The 10,000-nt window shown below is 59.9% G+C and overlaps 2 non-coding genes and 1 pseudogene across 2 annotated transcripts in view; all 3 read right to left on the bottom strand.

Annotated features, from left to right (window-relative positions):
* The window catches only part of LOC145274823 (large subunit ribosomal RNA), a 5,716-nt gene extending 2,949 nt beyond the window's left edge, over positions 1 to 2,767 (bottom strand). The window contains exon 1 of the ribosomal RNA XR_013866958.1: positions 1 to 2,767. This exon is cut by the window's left edge and continues 2,949 nt beyond it. This is a non-coding gene — a ribosomal RNA (large subunit ribosomal RNA).
* Positions 2,768 to 3,360: 593 nt separating this feature from the next.
* Positions 3,361 to 3,519, bottom strand: LOC145274825 (5.8S ribosomal RNA). The gene has a single exon (XR_013866959.1). It is a non-coding gene; the product is annotated as a 5.8S ribosomal RNA (ribosomal RNA).
* Positions 3,520 to 3,918: 399 nt separating this feature from the next.
* On the bottom strand, positions 3,919 to 6,280 carry LOC145274828 (small subunit ribosomal RNA; annotated as a pseudogene).
* Between the last annotated feature and the right edge of the window lie 3,720 nt (positions 6,281 to 10,000).

Here is a 10,000-nt window from a genome sequence, read left to right as displayed (position 1 = left end):
CCTTTCGGGAAGACTTTCGCCCGCGTCTTAGGACCGACTGACCCGTGCTCGACCGCCGTTGGCACGGAACCCTTCTCCACTTCGGTCTTCGAAGGTCTCGTTCGAATATTTGCTACTACCACCGAGATCTGCACCCGCGGTCGGCTCCACCCGGGCTCGCGCCCTAGGCTTCCGTGCTCGCCGCGGCGCCCTCCTACTCGTCGCGGCATCGTTTCGGCGCGAAAGTTCATCGCTCCTCGCCGCGACGGTCCGGCATCGGTCCGTCGCTCCAGCGCCATCCATTTTCGGGGCCGGTCGATTTCGGCAGGTGAGTTGTTACACACTCTTAGCGGATTCCGACTTCCGTGGCCACCGTCCCTGCTGTCTATATCGACCGACACCCTTTCGGGGATCTCATGGGCGTCGCGTTAGGCACCTTAGCCGGACGTTTGGTTCATCCCACAGCGCCAGTTCTGCTTACCAAAAGTGGCCCACTTGGCACTCGCATTCGAGGTGACCAACCGCCCAGCGAAGCGTGCTGCGGCGGCGGCCGGATGGGTCGGCTCCGTCGTTCGGGAGAGTCGGCCCGTTCCACCCGTTCCGAGTTCGAGAGTAGGTCGAGGCCGTGAACGGCCCCGGGGCCTCCAATCGTTCGCTTTACCGGATGGAATTGCGACGATCGAGCGCCAGCTATCCTGAGGGAACTTCGGAGGGAACCAGCTACTAGACGGCTCGATTGGTCTTTCGCCCCTACACCCGGTTCCGACGATCGATTTGCACGTCAGAGGCGCTTCGGACTTCCACCAGAGTTTCTCTGGCTTCATCCCGACCGGGCGTGGATCGCCATCTTTCGGGTCCCTGGTCGCTCGCTACGCCAGAGTCGGCCGAGTCGTACTCGGAAAAAGGGGAAACCGACCCGGGGTGATGCGCCCGCGCGCAGCGCCTAAACTCGACGACAAAATAGGACTAGTTCAAGCCGCGGGATCTCACCGATGGGCGGAAGGGAGGGATATGGAAGCTGGCGCCCGGCAATTCCCTTTTTGGATGATGCGCCGGTCCCCCTCTCGGGAGGAGGGAAAAACAACCGCACGTCAGGCCACGAGCCTTCCCTCTCCTATCTCTCTCGGGAAGAGAGAAAAAAGGGAAAAGTTGCGGGCACCGCAGCAGCGACGGCGGAAGGCCGAAAACGCCGCGCCGGCGGGATCGGGCACGGCTCGGAGGCGGGTGAGGCGAGGAGAAGACGACGGCACGAGACCGACGACACCCCCCGACGACCCCCGGACGACTTTGCCACGACACCTCTCCCGATCGACGCCCTCCTACACGCTCTCTCGCTTTCGCTTCGCCTTCGGGGTTAGTCAGAGGTGGCCCCTACGACTCGCGAACGGCCAGGACTCCTCGGTCCGTGTTTCAAGACGGGTCGGGTGGGTTGCCGATGCACGTCGCTGACCCCGGGTGGCGGGCGGCTCGAGTAAAAAGCGTCGCCGAGCGACCTCTCCGGAAACGGAAACGGGGCGCGGGCGGGGTTGCCCCCGACAAGAACCCGAAACGTCGGCGGAGGTGCGTGACGGCGAGGCCGCGCCAGTCCTATCCCGCCTCTCATCGCGCACGCGCCCGAGACGGTGGGGCGCCTAAGGAGCGACACACAGAGTGCGTCGCCCGCACGCGACTTCCGGCGGATCAAAACGGACCGGCTCGCCACGTGTAACGGATCGTGTCAGATTTCCTCCGTTCCCGCAGAAAGGGGCAGTTACGTTCGCGGGCCCCGACGGCCGGTGGCCCCCGACTTCACAAGGTGGGAAGACGGGGGTTTTCAGGGTGATGAAACGCCTGCCGCCTACGGAAAAAAACCCGCGTGTTCGACCTGCACGCCGGGAACGGGTCGCGACGACGGACCGGAGGGGAAGTGCGTCCGGTGCCGGCCGCGCGGAGGTCGCGCCGAAGCGCCGCGCCATGATTACGCCGAGCGATGATGAAGGGGACGGGTGCAGCGGAGTCGCGCGCGGAGGGAGCAGGAGGAAGAAGAAGCGGCGGCGACGGATGCGGCGGGTTAGGGCCCGGCGGCAGCAGCGATCGAGAGGACGAGTCCCCTCCGTCGCAGCCAACCGACGCAGCCACCTACCGACGCCGCGGTCGTCACCACGTTTCCCTTCCGCTATCCACGCGGCCCGTCTCCTTCGTCGGCGACGCGGGCACAAAAGCTGGAACCGCGGGGAACGAGTCCCCCGCGGACACGACGAACGACGACCTGTGCCGCGACAGGGCCTCTCTTTCAAGAACACACATCGAGTTTGGGCTCGAGCCTAGGCAGCACCGGACTGAGTCCCCCGCGATCGCGGTGAGCGGTCCCACCCGTTTACCCCTGGGCGGTTTTCACGTTCTCTTGAACTCTCTCTCCAAAGTTCTTTTCAACTTTCCCTCACGGTACTTGTCGACTATCGGACTCGTCCCGGTATTTAGCCTTGGATGGAGCTTACCACCCGATTTGGGCTGCGTTCCCAAGCAACCCGACTCTCGGATCGAAGGCCGTCGCTCGCCGTCCGCACCGAATGGCCTGGCACCCGCCGCGGGCGGCCCCGATCGAGGGAACTCCGAACTATGCGAGACGAAAACGAACGGCTGCCTTCGACCCATGCGCCACACGTCCCGAAGCCTTTAACTTGCGACGGGATCGGCGTTGGCTTCTCCCGGTTCACTCGCCGTTACTAAGGGAATCCCGGTTGGTTTCTTTTCCTCCGCTTAGCGATATGCTTAAGTTCAGCGGGTCGTCTCGTCCGAGCCGAGGGCGGCGGTTTTTAGTAGAGTGTGGTGTTTGGAGGAGAGGAATCTCGATCGGTACCCTCCGTGTGACGACGGCTGGCCGATATAGCGCCCCGTCCGACCGAAAATGAAGAAGCCAACCAATTAAAAAAAAGCGTGGGTCCTCCCCATCCGACGTTGCGTTGCCTACGACGCCGGCCACCTTTTACGGTGGCGACGGCCGTGCTCGTCGCGCTGCTCGAGGCGTCGCTGAGAGACACCTTCATGAGGCAGAGAGCGAGACGAGCAGGCGGCGCTTACGTCGGCAGTCGTTAGGTCGGTACTTTTTTTTTGGTCTCCCTTCGGGCTGCTTTCGGACAGACTCCTCCTGCTCCTCCTCCACAGTGTTTCTTCACGCGGTCGAAAAGGAAAAGACTCCGCGGTCTGCCAGCGGGAGACGAAGGAGGAGGCCGGAGAGGGTTTTAAAAAAAAAAAAGACATTGAAAGGAGTCAATTCTTTTTTTATTTTCTTCCCCCTCGTCACTCGCTCCTGCGACGTCCCGGTTACCACCGTGCCGAGGACCGGCGGGCACGGGGACGGCAAGATGTCGTTTCGTTAACGGAGAAAGACATGTAACGTTCCGCCTCTCGACCGGACGTGGCCCCGAGACAAGGGATCTCGGGGCCGCAATGTGCGTTCGAGGTGTCGATGTTCACTGAGTCCTGCAATTCGCATCAGTTATCGCGGGCTGGCCGCGCTCTTCATCGACGGACGAGCCGAGTGATCCCCCGTCCAGGGTTCAGCACTTGGTTTTTTTATATTAGTTTTTGTTTATATAGATTTAGTAGTGTGCGAGGAGGTCTGTGCGAGGAGGCGTGACGGCATGGCAATGTCGCGAGTAGTTTGTTTTTTTAGCTAGCGGCGGTGGCACAGCGGCTGCAAAAAAACAAAAAAAACGATAAAGCGGCGACAAGGCAAAGAAGAAGTGCGCCATCACTTGCGGTGGGCGAAAAAACAAACAGGTGGTAAGACGCGGAAGCAAGCAAGAAGAGCTGGGGGCTTTAAAACCTCCGCGTCACCACAAATCTATCTCTCGCTCCGCCTTTTATAGGTTTGTTTGCGCGCATTCGAGGCGTTGACGCCGACAGACAGAGGAGGTAGGCCGGAAAACAACAAACCAGTCTCGAACGGGAAAACGGTAATGATCCTTCCGCAGGTTCACCTACGGAAACCTTGTTACGACTTTTACTTCCTCTAAACGATCGGGTTCGGTCGTCTTCTCCAGGCATCGAACGCCGAGGCGTAGATGCACGAGTGTCGTGACGGACACGTCGCGCACTGCCCGGCGGCGTCGTCGGCCAGATCCGAGGACCTCACCGGACCGTTCGATCGGTAGTAGCGACGGGCGGTGTGTACAAAGGGCAGGGACGTGATCGACGCGGGCTGTTGACCCGCGCCTACCGGGAATTCCTCGTTCACGGGGTTGGTTACAGGCCCGATCCCTATCACGGGAGGTGGTTCAGAGGTTTCCCAACCCTCTCGGGCCGGGGCGAAGTCCCGCTGATACCTCCAGTGTAGCGCGCGTGCGGCCCGGACATCTAAGGGCATCACAGACCTGTTATCGCTCCGCCTCGTGTGGCTTTCTGCCACCCGTCCCTCTAAGAAGTGCGTGAGAAAACCGACCCGGACCCGAGCGCCACGGAGGACGCCGAGCCCGCCGTAAAAATCACTGACATCGGCGCACTAGTTAGCAGGCCGGAGTCTCGTTCGTTATCGGAATCAACCAGACGGATCGCTCCACCAACTAAGAACGGCCATGCACCACCACCCACCGAATCGAGAAAGAGCTATCGATCTGTCAATCCTACCGGTGTCCGGACCGGGTGAGTTTTCCCGTGTTGAGTCAAATTAAGCCGCAGGCTCCACTCCTGGTGGTGCCCTTCCGTCAATTCCTTTAAGTTTCAGCTTTGCAACCATACTCCCCCCGGAACCGAACTCTGGTTTCCCGCAGCTACCCGCCGGGTCATGGAAGCGAACGCCGGCGGATCGCCGGTCGGCATCGTTTACGGTCGGAACTACGACGGTATCTGATCGTCTTCGAACCTCCGACTTTCGCTCTTGATCGAGGAAAACGTGCTTGCCACACGCCATCGCTGCAGTTCGTCTTGCGACGATCCAAGAATTTCACCTCTAACGTCGCAATACGAGTGGCCCCGACCGCTCCCTTCGATCATTGCCTCGCCGTAGACGGAGACCGACAGACGTAGACGAGGCCCTCTTCCATCATTCCATGCTTATCGTATGCAAGCTTGAACAGCCCGCTCTGAGCACTCTAATTTTTTCAAAGTGAACGTACCGGCCGCCGCGGACACTCGGTTAAGAGCACCCTTGGAGGAGAAACCGCCGACCGCAACACGCGCGCAGACAAGACACGAAGCAGGACTCGGAGCGGACCGGGGGGTTCAAAAAAAAGAGGAACGCGCGGAAAGGGAGAGGGAGAGAAGCGCGGGGGTCAGAGTGCGGGGATGCGAATGAACGCACCCAAACACACACACGTAGCACCCCCCCGTTAGACTACTCCCGGAACCGAACCGACGACCACTTGTTTTTTTTTTCCCGGATCCCGATCACGACCTCCTCGTCCACCTCGCCGGCAGGACCGCGTGGCGGGTATGCTAGCGGTTGACACCGGCGGAAAGGGCCGGGAATGCGAACGGACGACCAAAGTCAACGACGGACGATGGCGCCGCCGCCCCGGGGCCGCTTGCGCGACCACGAACCCGAGTTCGGACTACGAGCTTTTAACCGCAACAACTTAATATACGCTACCGGAGCTGGAATTACCGCGGCTGCTGGCACCAGACTTGCCCTCCGGTTGGTCCTCGTTAACGGATTTGAAGTGTACTCATTCCGATCGCGGGGCCTCGACAGAGTCCCGCGTCGTTATTTTTCGTCACTACCTCCCCGTGCCGGGAGTGGGTAATTTGCGCGCCTGCTGCCTTCCTTGGATGTGGTAGCCGTTTCGCATGCTCCCTCTCCGGAATCGAACCCCGATTCCCCGTTACCCGTAGTAACCACGGTAGGCACTTAACCGACCGTCGACAGTTGATAGGGCGGACCCTCGAGAGACCCGTCGCCGGCGTGAAAGCTCGTGCGATCGACCAGTGAGTTATCCAGAGTCACCAAAGCGGAGCGCGCCGCCCTATGAGCCCCGCCACCGAACGGACCCGCGAGCGGGAACGCCGACGACGGGAGGACGGAATGACGCGCATCGGTCTCAGTCTAATATGTAGCGCCGCGACCCGGAACGGCCGACGCGGGTGCCAGCGCGCGAGGCGTGGCGACGACGGCGCGCCGACCGATCGCGGCCTGTGTCACATGTATTAGCTCTAGAATTGCCACAGTTATCCATCGCCTCCGAGGAGGAATACGGTCCCGAGGATTAGGTCCGGTTCCTGAGCCATTCGCGGTTTCGCCCGTTCTAATGCGTGGCGTGAACTTACACTTGCATGGCTTAAGCTTTGAGACAAGCATATGACTACTGGCAGGATCAACCAGGTATCGTTGGAATTTGGGACTTTGTTTCGACAGAACGACAGACCGACCGACCGACCGACCGACATAAGACAGACAACTACAACGACGGGCACGTGTTTATTTATTTTTCGAGGGGGTTCGCCGTCAGAAGAAGCGCGCTGCCCGCGCTGATGGCCTCTTTTTTGTTTCTCCCCTGACTTGGACCGAGACCGAGACTCAAAGAACGAAAGCGACCAACGTCGACAACAACAACGACAACGGCACCCTTGACAGCGATACATACGACAAACGACAAGCAGCACGACGGCAGTGCACACGGACATCGAGGGTCAAGGTGCAGACTGAACTCGCCGAGGTCGTCGTCATCGTGGTCGCCATCGATTCCGTCTCGTCGTCGTCGTCGTCAACGTCCACGTCACAGCCGGCCGAGAAGAGAGAACAGACGACAGCGTCGACAACAACAACATCGACAACGGCACCCTTGACAGCGATACATACGACAAACGACAAACAGCACGACGGCAGTGCACACGGACATCGGAGGTCAAGGTGCAGACTGGAATCGTCGAGGTCGTCGTCATCGTGGTCGCCATCGATGCCGTCTCGTCGTCGTCGTCGTCGTCTTCGTCGTCGTCGTCGTCATCAACGTACCAACCGACCGAGACGAGAGAGCAAGCAACAACGTCGACAACAACAACGACAACGGCACCTTGACAGCGATACATACGACAAACGACAAACAGCACGACGGCAGTGCACACGGACATCGGAGGTCAAGGTGCAGACTGAACTCGTCGAGGTCGTCGTCATCGTGGTCGCCATCGATGCCGTCTCGTCGTCGTCGTCGTCTCCGTCGTCGTCGTCGTCGTCGCCAACGTCAACGTCAACATCACAGCCGTCATCGGGGAGGAGCTGGACCAGGGCAGCGGCGGCGTAAATTTTCCCGTCACCTTCGTCGTCGCCTTCGTCGACCGACCGACCGACCGGCGTCGTGTTCGTGCTCGGAAAACCGAGGAGAGACAACGTGCACATGGCGCGTTCTCGCAAGCGGCTCCTCGGTCCGATTTTTTTGGCGGCTTTTTCGAGCTTTTTTTTTTTTTTCTCACCCTTTCGTCCGTGCGACGGCGAACGTTAGGGGAAAAAAAAAAAAAAAAAAAAAACGACAACAACGCGGCGGACCGGGCGAACAACATCGTCGACACACACGACATTGACGACCGGTCCCCTTTTCACAATCGCATCGAGATAAAAACGAACGAGTCCGATTCGAGCACCGAGTCGCGAGCGGGAGGACTGTCGGTGCAAGTATCGATCACTGACGTGAGCGCTTCGCCGGACAGAGGATGGCTCATCCGGCAGCCGTGCAAATCGACGGTATGGGAAGAACGAACAAGAAGAGCAACGACTTGATCGGCGGCTTGGGAACTGCGGACGGTGAAAACGGGTTAATCGACTGCGACCACGACTGCTCGATCGATCTTCTTTGGCGCTAACAAAGGTGGAGGTGGCGCAAGAAGGGACTAGCGCTATCACCGTCCACGTATCAGAAGATGCGGCGGCAGACGTCGACGCTTATGCGTTGTCGGACGAGAAGTCGCTGCAGCACGTGTACCGCGAGCGGGACGTCCAAGGTTTTGCCAGACGGAAAGAAATCGGGTGTCAGCGAACGTTCACACGGCTGTGAGATCGGACGCTGACAGGAGTAGGAGGCGGCAGGCAGGCGGCGGTTACGGCGGCGGCGCTGCTGCTGCTCATCCTCCTGTTTGCTGCGGCGACTTCCAGGACGGGAGAGCATCGAACAACGTACGTATGGTTACAAGGGGATCAGGATCTACATAGTGCATCCCCCGCGGCTATTTTTGTTTGTTTGTTCGCTCGTTCGTTAATTCGTTCGTTCGTTCGTTCGTTCGTTACAATGTACGTTTTTCCGTTCGACGGCGGCAGAGGCGGCGGCGTTTCTCCCTAATCCGGAGGATTTATCGGTCGCACAGCGATGGGTCGTTCGGCCGATCATCGAAAGATTCGCAGGTAGTGGTTGAATGGCAGAACGGCAGCAACAACAGCGGCGGCTGAGAGCGGCGAACGCTGAGGCGGAAGCAGAAGCTGCAGCAAACGTATCGGCTAAACATGGTGGACATAGATATGGCTGACGACGCGGGTACCACGACGACTATGGAACCAGGAAAAGGAGCCGTTAGTTGTTCCAACATATCGTTCGACACGTCGAGCAGCCCTAGGTCCACGGAGAAGCACACACACGTACCACGTATTATAACCTAACGACGATGAGCGGGCGCACGGTTGGCAGGAACGAAGGCGGCGGATCAAAACAAGTTGGAGCGCGGCGACAGGCGATAACGGTGACAGCCTAGGCGGCGGAGATGCCACTTTCTGACGCCTTTGCGACAAGCCCGTAGAGACGTTCCGGACCACCACGAGGCAAAGAGTCGCTGCTCCGACGAACCGACACACCAAAGTGTGCTTCCTACCGAACATGTTTTATAAAACTTTCAAACTGGAAAACCCCAGAAATGGTGTTGGTATTCGTCCAGGACCCACCTCCGACACCTGAAAATGGTGGTCAAAAAAAACGTCGATTATACGAAGCGACATTTCTGGTCGGCGATTTTCCAGTTTTACGCCTACTGCCACATGGGGATGTCGGTAGGCGTCGCAAAGTGCCTTCTCGACGCCTAGGCACACCAGGACTTTGTCATTTTTTTCCCCTCGACATTCCTGGTCCGGTCTATTTCCGATTTTACACCTACCGCCATGTGGGGGTGGCAGTAGGCGTCGGAAAAGTGCCTTCTCGGACCGCTAGCGACACCACTACTTTATCGAGCTCTGGAGGCCCGCACACCGACCCGGGGGCCGCGGAGTCGACCCCGGGGGCCTCCTGGCGTCGCCGCCGCTCACTTGGACGCCTTCCGCAACCTGTGGTCCCGCTCGGGGGCCGCCGGGAGCCTCGCCGACCTGACCGGTGTCGGTAGGCGTCTGGAAGCGCCCGGCCGACCTGGACGAGGTCCCCCTGGCCCCCGGGGGACACCCCTTAGTTGGATGGGGGTGCTGTCCCGGGCACACATGCAACCCGCGGCCGCCTACCGACAGCCCCCTTCGCTCGATCGCTACTCCTTTCCAACATATGTCGGAGAAGCCGGGCGGTTGTGAACCCCAGAAATGGTGTTGGTATTCGTCCAGACCCACCTCCGACACCTGAAAAATGGTGGTCAAAAAAACGTCGATTATACGAAGCGACATTTCTGGTCGGCGATTTTCCAGTTTTGCGCCTACCGCCATGTGGGGGTGGCAGTAGGCGTCGAAAAGTGCCTTCTCGACCGCTAGCGACACCACTACTTTATCGAGCTCTGGAGGCCCGCACACCGACCCGGGGGCCGCGGAGTCGACCCCGGGGGCCTCCTGGCGTCGCCGCCGCTCACTTGGACGCCTTCCGCAACCTGTGGTCCCGCTCGGGGCCGCCGGGAGCCTCGCCGACCTGACCGGTGTCGGTAGGCGTCTGGAAGCGCCCGGCCGACCTGGACGAGGTCCCCCTGGCCCCCGGGGGACACCCCTTAGTTGGATGGGGGTGCTGTCCCCGGGCACACATGCAACCCGCGGCCGCCTACCGACAGCCCCCTTCGCTCGATCGCTACTCCTTTCCAACATATGTCGGAGAAGCCGGGCGGTTGTGAAACCCCAGAAATGGGGTTGGTATTCGTCCAGACCCACCTCCGACACCTGAAAATG

Source organism: Euprymna scolopes, unplaced genomic scaffold, assembly GCF_053919585.1.
Source record: "Euprymna scolopes isolate OS-2025 unplaced genomic scaffold, ASM5391958v1 sca484, whole genome shotgun sequence".
In the NCBI taxonomy this organism is placed as follows: Eukaryota; Metazoa; Mollusca; class Cephalopoda; order Sepiida; family Sepiolidae; genus Euprymna; species Euprymna scolopes.
This window is presented reverse-complemented; position numbering and strand designations above follow the sequence as displayed.